We start from the raw sequence: 7,624 nt of genomic DNA, 5'->3' as shown, positions 1-7,624 counted from the left end.
GGCAAGTTGGTTAACGGTATTGTTGAGTTTGTCTGTGTCTTTACTGATTTTCTCTCCCAATGATCTGTCCTTCCTTAAGAGTGGTCTATTGAAGTTCCCCACTATTACTGGGGGACTATTATTATTATTCTCTCTTCAGTTCTTGAAGTATTTAGTTAATGTATTTAAAGGGTCTTTTGTTTGGTGCATATATATTAATCATGGTGTGTCTCCCTGTTCTAATGTCCCTTTAATCATTTTGTAGTTCCATTCATTGTCTCTCCGGATGGATTTTGCTATGAAATCTGTTTATTGGAGTTTAATATTGCCACTCATCTGGTTCGAAATGGCTGATTGATCACTTGGAGAATTAATTCCTCTCCAAGAACCAGGTGGAAGACACCAGGAAAAAGAGAATGGAGTGCAAGCAATTTCAGAGACCAACCCAACAGATAAGTGACCCAAGCCCCCGAAGGTCCTGGAATGGCGGGAGGCAGCTGAGGGTAAGGGGAAAGGGGAGATGCTTAGCAATTCCTCCCACTGGGTCAAGCCACTGAGCTCCCAGCAGATTTGAGAGGCTGCTTAAATCCCCAGCTGGTGACCTCCAGACTGCCTAGCATCCTTGGGCTGGAGAGCGCCCCTTGCAAGACAAGATCCCCTGGCTGGGAGAGTGCCCCTTTGATAGGCATACCCCAGGGCTTCAGTAACTGTCCTGCATCCCAGCCAAACTGCCAGCTGACCTGAGCACCCCGGCCTCCTCACGACCCCACCCCCCAGTTTGCACCCTAATTAGACTCGACCAGGACATCCAGAGTAACAGCCTGTCTCCTGAGAAGACTCTTGCTTCCCCTCCCCGATAGACGATCCAGAGAAATTACCTTTCCCCACCGGAAAGTGCCAGGCACAGACCCTTATTTACCATTCCCCCTTAGAAACTGCTGTTTCTTTAGGATGGCTGGCTACAATTAGCTGCACACTACCTCCCAAAGTACAAGAACTTCTCTTAGCTCCAGAAGCTCTCTAGCACCAACCTAACCTTGCCAGTCCCCAAACACAAAAGGGCAAGCCCCTCATTCATAGGCACCGCTTCCGGTCCTTCCAATGATCTCTGCTCTGCAGTCTTGAACTCTCCCGGGACTGAATTTAGATCCACGGCTTCTGTTTTCTTCCTTTTCCTCACCTATTTAAAACAAAATCCATGTACAATTGTAAATTTTCTTTACACTCAGTACATCCTGGTAAAAATATTTTTTCTACCACTCCTATCATCCTTAAGAAAGCACTACCCTCATCTCCCAACCAACATGCCACCGCATTCAGAGCACTACTTGACCCCCTGGACCATCCCAATAAAAGTCCCTTTTCAGAGATGTCTGCCTCTTAAAAGGTGTGAACCCCCTCCCTTCCATAGCCACCCAACCCCGGACCTGTGAAGCCATTCTACCTCTCAAACTGTAAGACCTCGGTTCTGTGAGCTCTCACAGCCCCACCCAACACCCTTGCCTCTAACCCAGCGTATACCTCACCCTATTCCTGCCAGTCCATGCACCCAGTAGGCAGTGCCAGGCACTCCTAGACACTGCTTCAACTGCCCAGCTGATCTCTGCCCGTGTATCCCTGAATCCTCCAGGGCGGAGAGTGGACCTCCAGGTTCTTCTCCCTTGTTTGGGTTCGCTTCTTTCCCCTCCTTTCAAACAATAGCTTGTACTATTTGTATACTTCCTTTTTAACCTCTAGGTCAATCTTAACAAAAATATTTTCCTCCACCATTTCTACCATTTTCAAGTTAGTAATACTATCATCTCCTGGTTAGCACCTCATTTAGATCATTCTAGACCACCTCAGGCTGTTGAGAGCACTAGATTATCCCCTAGGATTGCTGCCCCTACCCCCTACCCCTGGCCCCTGGACCACTCCAATAAAGGGTGCACACTCCAGATACCTCCTCTTCAGTCTTTCTCTGAGGACCCTGCCACTTGGAAGGTGTGAGCCCTATATTAATGGTGACGAGATATCCTTTGAGGAAGCACATTTCAAGGACACCACATGCCCATTGCCCCCAAAGGATTGTACTATGGCGTCATCCTATTGTCTCAATAGTTTTCTTCCCTGCAGGCTTTTTCTGAGCTTTTTATCCCTCAAGGAAGTACCCACTCATGAACGAGGTGGACGCTGACCTCCTATAGCTATCACTCCACTCAGTCCTTTAGAACCCCATCACTAAATAACTCTGCTTTATTAGCTTCTAGAGTCCCAATCACTTGGGCACACCATAACTTAAAAGAAAGTGACCATAAACAATTCAAGAACTTCCTACTACTATTCCATTGTCTTTATGTTCCTATACTTCAAGCTATAGAATATTTTGAAACCTCATTTGCAATTTCTGGTGACATCTATGTTTCAACCTTTTCCATTGCAACTGTATTCCATGACCTCCACATAAGTATTGGCTCAACTTTCTAAATCATCTGTCTCCTACATCAATTATTGTTTCACTTGACCTCTAAACATCACTTTGGGTTTGAAACGGCTGCCTGATATTGACATTTTGTTAATGTAGTCTGACCATTCCTTTACATTTCAATTGATTGATGAGGACCTTATTCTTTGAGCGTAATTAGTACAGTTGACTTCCAATCACCTGTATCTGGTTTCAACCTAGAAAAATCAATCTAATACTAACTTTTCATTAAGTCCTTACTAACATCCCTCCTTGTCATAATCACATTTTGACAACCTCAACTTTACATTTACACAGAAAAAGCCACCCCTGTGTATGTGGAATTGACTTTATGGGCTCAGCTCACCTTCCTTTTTCAACAAAACTTTTCCTGATCGCCATTTCTTTTCTACTATTTGATCTAGAACTTGCCCTTCTCCCATTACCCTGAGAAATCCAAGCTGGGAATTTAAAACTAAGACTCTCTACCACATTAATCTTTATCTCTCCTTTGCTTAGACCTCACATATGAGTGAATCCAAAAAGGCACAGAATGAGTTGAATATGGTAATTCACTAAAATAAATTATTTTGCTCATTAGATTATGAACAGATCATAATTACCATTGTGCTTCCTATCTACATTAATTTTTTTAGCTTTTATTTTTAGCCTTTTTAGGCCTTTTAACTTACCACTCACACTTTATGTATTTTCCCTATGCCTTGAAGGAATAATGTTATCACTCTTTATTCTCAGTACTATTTTAGCATTAAACATATATTTTACCCTCCTTATTATACTACCAATTATTCTTCTAATATTTGCTGCACGCGAAGCTGGATTAGGACTATCCCTTCTAGTAAATAGCATCTAATACATATGGTTTAGATTATGTTCAAAACTTAAATCTTCTACAATGCTAAAAATGGTTTCCCCACAATTATGTTAGCATGGTTATCTAAAATAAACTAAAATGAATTAATATCACAACTTACAGTTTTTTAATCAGGTAACCAACTCAATACTTCTAAATCAAACCTCAGATACCAGTCTAAGTATATCTGTCTTATTTTTCTCTAATCCTCTATAAACGGGTTATATATTTTTTTGTTTTTTTGCACAAGCAATGTTTTTATTGATTTCATGACGATTGTTTCCATTGGTGGATTTTTTGAATTCGAGTAAAATTAAATACATGGTAACATCAACATTTTCTCCCCTAGCCATGATATTGCTTATTGGTCCAATTGTGAGAATAGTGATCTTTTTTTTTTTTAGCCTGTTCATTCTTAGTACGTGACTTCCACTTCAATTATTAGTCAATTTCACCTTTCAAAATAACCATTAACATGAAAAAAGCATATCTCACCATACTTATCTTACTTCAATTCTTCTTAATTATAACCTTCTCTGCTATTGAACTGATTTTATTCTATATTTTATTTGATGCAACATTAATCCCAACACTAATTATTATTATCATTATTCACTCAGGAAACCAAACTGAATGACTAAATGCTGGACTTTATTTCCTATTCTACACACTACTAGGTTCTTTACCACTTCAAGTAATCTTAATTGATATCTAAAATGTAATAAGCTCACTAAATCTACTGTTAATACAACAGTCTTTACAAATTTGATCACCAATATTATCTTCAAAGTTCTTATGATTAGCTTGTATAACAGCATTTACTGTTAAAATACCATTATATGGCCTTCATTTATGACTGCCCAGAGCTCAAGTAGAAGTCCCTATTTCAGGATCTATAGTTGTTGCTGAAATTCTTCTAAAAATAGGGGGGTATGGTATATCATGAATCACTATTTTACTTGACCCTTTAACTCAATTTATAGCATAATACTTTCATAATATTCTCTTTTGAGGTATAACTACTTCAATCTGCTTACAACAAATAGACTTAAAATCACTCATTGCATATTCTTCCATCTGTCATATAATCTTAGGAATTGTAGCTATTCTTTTTTTGTTTGGTTGGTTTTGGGGGATGTAGCTATTTTTTTTTTAAACAATTTATTGAGGGCTCTTAGAGCTCTTGTGACAATCCGTACATCAATTGTATCAAACGTATTTGTACATATGTTGCCATAATTATTTTCTAGACATTTACTTTCTATTGAGCCCTTGGTGTCAGATCCTCTTCCCCCCCACCCCCGCCCACCTTCATGGTCCCTTGATAAATTACAAATTACTATTATTCTCATATCTTACACTGACCACTGTCTCCCTTCCCCCTGGTATCTGTTGCTCATCCCTGGGTGGGGTGGTGGGGAGCGGCAGTTATTTGTTAATTATCGGTTCTCCCTTCCGATTCCCACCTTCTCCCTGCTCTCCTGGTTGTAGCTATTCTTATTCAGACCCCAGGAGACTTTATAGGAGCTACCGCACTCATAATTGCTCACGGCCTTATACCTCTTCAATACTATTTTCCCTCGTCATCACAAATTATTAATGAACTCATTGCCAAATATAATTTATAACATGAGGACTACAAACTTTCTTAACATTACTAGCAACTTGATGAGTCCTAGGTAGCTTAACTAATTTGGCATTAAACCCCACAATCAATTTAATTGGAGAAATATTCATAATTTTTCATCATTCTTTTGATTTAATCTCACTATACTATTTATAGGTCTAAATATTCTTATCACTGCCCTTTCATCACTCTACATCGTTATTACAACAAAATGAGTAAACTCCTCATATGATATTAATACAATTCTCCCCTCTTTGACCCCAGAAAAATACCTTAATGGAGATACATGTAATTCCTTTACTCCTCCTATCCCTTAACCTAAAATTATTATAGCGTTTACATACTCTAAATATAGTTTTAACAAAACACTAGATTGTGAATTTAGTAAGAGAGGTAATCTTGTTTACCAAGAAAATGCAAGAACTGTTCATTCACCTGCATATTTTAAACTATGGCTTTCTTACTTTTATTTTATTTTTTTATAACTGTTCTAATTTGTTTTTTTTATTCTAAGAAGAGTCTTTTTCAGAGACAGAAGTGAACTGGTCAAATTTATACTGAGACTTTTATCTATATGCAACCTGAAATTTCAGGGCTACTATGCTAGTTAGTCTAAGCTTCCTTTAAACCAGAACATTCTCCTAATACTCTGCAGTCACTCCCCATTTATGTCCCGCCTTAAGAAATGCAGTCTTTCAAATCGTCAAAAATCAAATCGTCTGCTAAGAGGAGAGGTACTCTGGTTTACATGCATCGAAAATGGTGTCGCCACCAGAAAAGCATGATTCAAGTATGAATGCAATCATTACCAACACATGTTGACCAATTTTTCCCAATAAAAAAGCTAGTCCAAAAAGGTCTCAAGGCTCTATAAAAATGTATCATTTCTAAATCACAATGAAAGGAATTTAATACAACTCACCAATCTTGTTTTTTACTATTTGCCTTAGAGATAGGTGTCTCACTAAAAGTTGGTATGGAACATAATAGAACGACATTTGCAGAATGTAATATTGTGTGACAATACTGAAGTTGATTGTTATGGACATATTAAACTCTTTGAATACTAAATGGTTACAACTTACTTATAGAGAACATTGGTCCAATACCATAGAAATAGAGAGCAGTAGCTGGGAATACACCTCATTCAATATTCAGAGATAAAAATGTTAAACATTCTTTCCATTATTTTCTGTAGGTAAGTCCGTTTCATATTGAAATCTGATGGCAATTAATTTCTGGCATTTTTCCAAGCTACTTAGTGAACAGGATGCTGAATGCCATCATTATACAACACACTGCAATAGAAGGACTCGCCCATTCACCAATTCTGGCATACTTCCAAAATATACCCAATAGTCTAGCTTTATTGCTCTCCAGCATGCTGGTAGCCCGGGAACGAATATAAGCCCAGGTACAAGATTACAGTCAAAAGACTGTGAAAATTGAAAATAGCAGACATGGTGAGGCCTGTGAAGCCCAGCCACATCACCCTTCCGGATCCTGGGCGGAAAAGGTGTGCACGCCTCTCTTGCCCTTCTCGTTCTTTTGGTTCTGACTTTTAAGAATCAAAAAATTGGTGCAACTCCAAATAAAAGTAATAAGTATATTCTCTGCCTCTACCTTAATAACTCTTCTTACCCTAACTCTTCCTACTTTTATGACATCTACTAACATATATAAATCCAAGCACTTTCCAATATACCGTATGTAAAAATAACTCTCTTATGCATTCCTACCAGCTTAGTCCCGGTATTCATCTTTGTTTTATCTAACAAAGATGCTATAATCTCCACGGACACCAAATAACTAGCCACCACTTAACATTATCTCTAGCTTTACACTAGACTACTTTCATTCCTCTTTGCTTTTGTTGCCTTATTGTAACCTGATTAGTTATAGAATTCTCAGTATGATCCATGCATTCAGATCCATATATCGATCTATTTTTAAGTATCTTCTATTCTTAATCACTTTAACAACCTTAGTAATCACTAACAACCCATTTCAACTTTTCATTGGCTGAGAAGGCATTGGAAGCGGATCGTTCTCACTAATCGGCTGATGACATGTTTGAACAGATGTCAAACGAGCAGCCACCCAAGGCATTCTTTATAACCACACTGGCGGTCTTGGCTTCGTAAGAACCACAGCATGATTCCTCCTGTACTGCAACTCATGGGAATCACGACAAATTTTTATTTTAGGAGCAAAAAAATGATCTTCCCCTACGAGGTCTACTATTAGCAGCAACAGGAAAATCAGCCCAATGGGCTACCACTCATGATTACCTTCCGCTTTACAGGGTCCTGCTACAGTTTCAGCCCTACTTCACTCTAGGACTGTAATAGAAGCTGACGTTTTTTATCCAGTTTTGTTTTTTAATTCTATTTTATTCTTTGCTAGAAAATAATTTAACTACCCAAACCTTAATTAACACGATGTCAAGGCACTATGACAGCACTATTTACCACCATTTGTACCCTCACACAAAACAGCATAAAAAAAAATCATAGCCATCTCGCCTTCTAGCCAATTAAGTCTAAAAATAGTGACAATTGGAATTAACCAACCCCATTTAGCTTTTCTCCACATTTCTACCCACACATTCTTTAAAGCTATACTACTTATATGCTCAGAATCTATTATTCATAGTGTCGATGATGAACAAGACATCCGAAAAAGAGGTGACTTTATAAAG

The 7,624-nt window shown here is 38.3% G+C and overlaps 1 pseudogene; it reads right to left on the bottom strand.

Moving 5' to 3' along the window:
• Window positions 1–6,177: 6,177 nt before the first annotated feature.
• LOC101644889 lies at window positions 6,178–6,385 on the bottom strand (annotated as a pseudogene).
• Window positions 6,386–7,624: the final 1,239 nt, after the last annotated feature.

Source organism: Echinops telfairi, unplaced genomic scaffold, assembly GCF_000313985.2.
Source record: "Echinops telfairi isolate 266 unplaced genomic scaffold, ASM31398v2 ScPeMD7_4;HRSCAF=17, whole genome shotgun sequence".
NCBI classification, from domain to species: Eukaryota; Metazoa; Chordata; class Mammalia; order Afrosoricida; family Tenrecidae; genus Echinops; species Echinops telfairi.
Note: the sequence above shows the minus strand (reverse complement) of the source record. Positions and strands in the feature narration are given on the sequence as shown.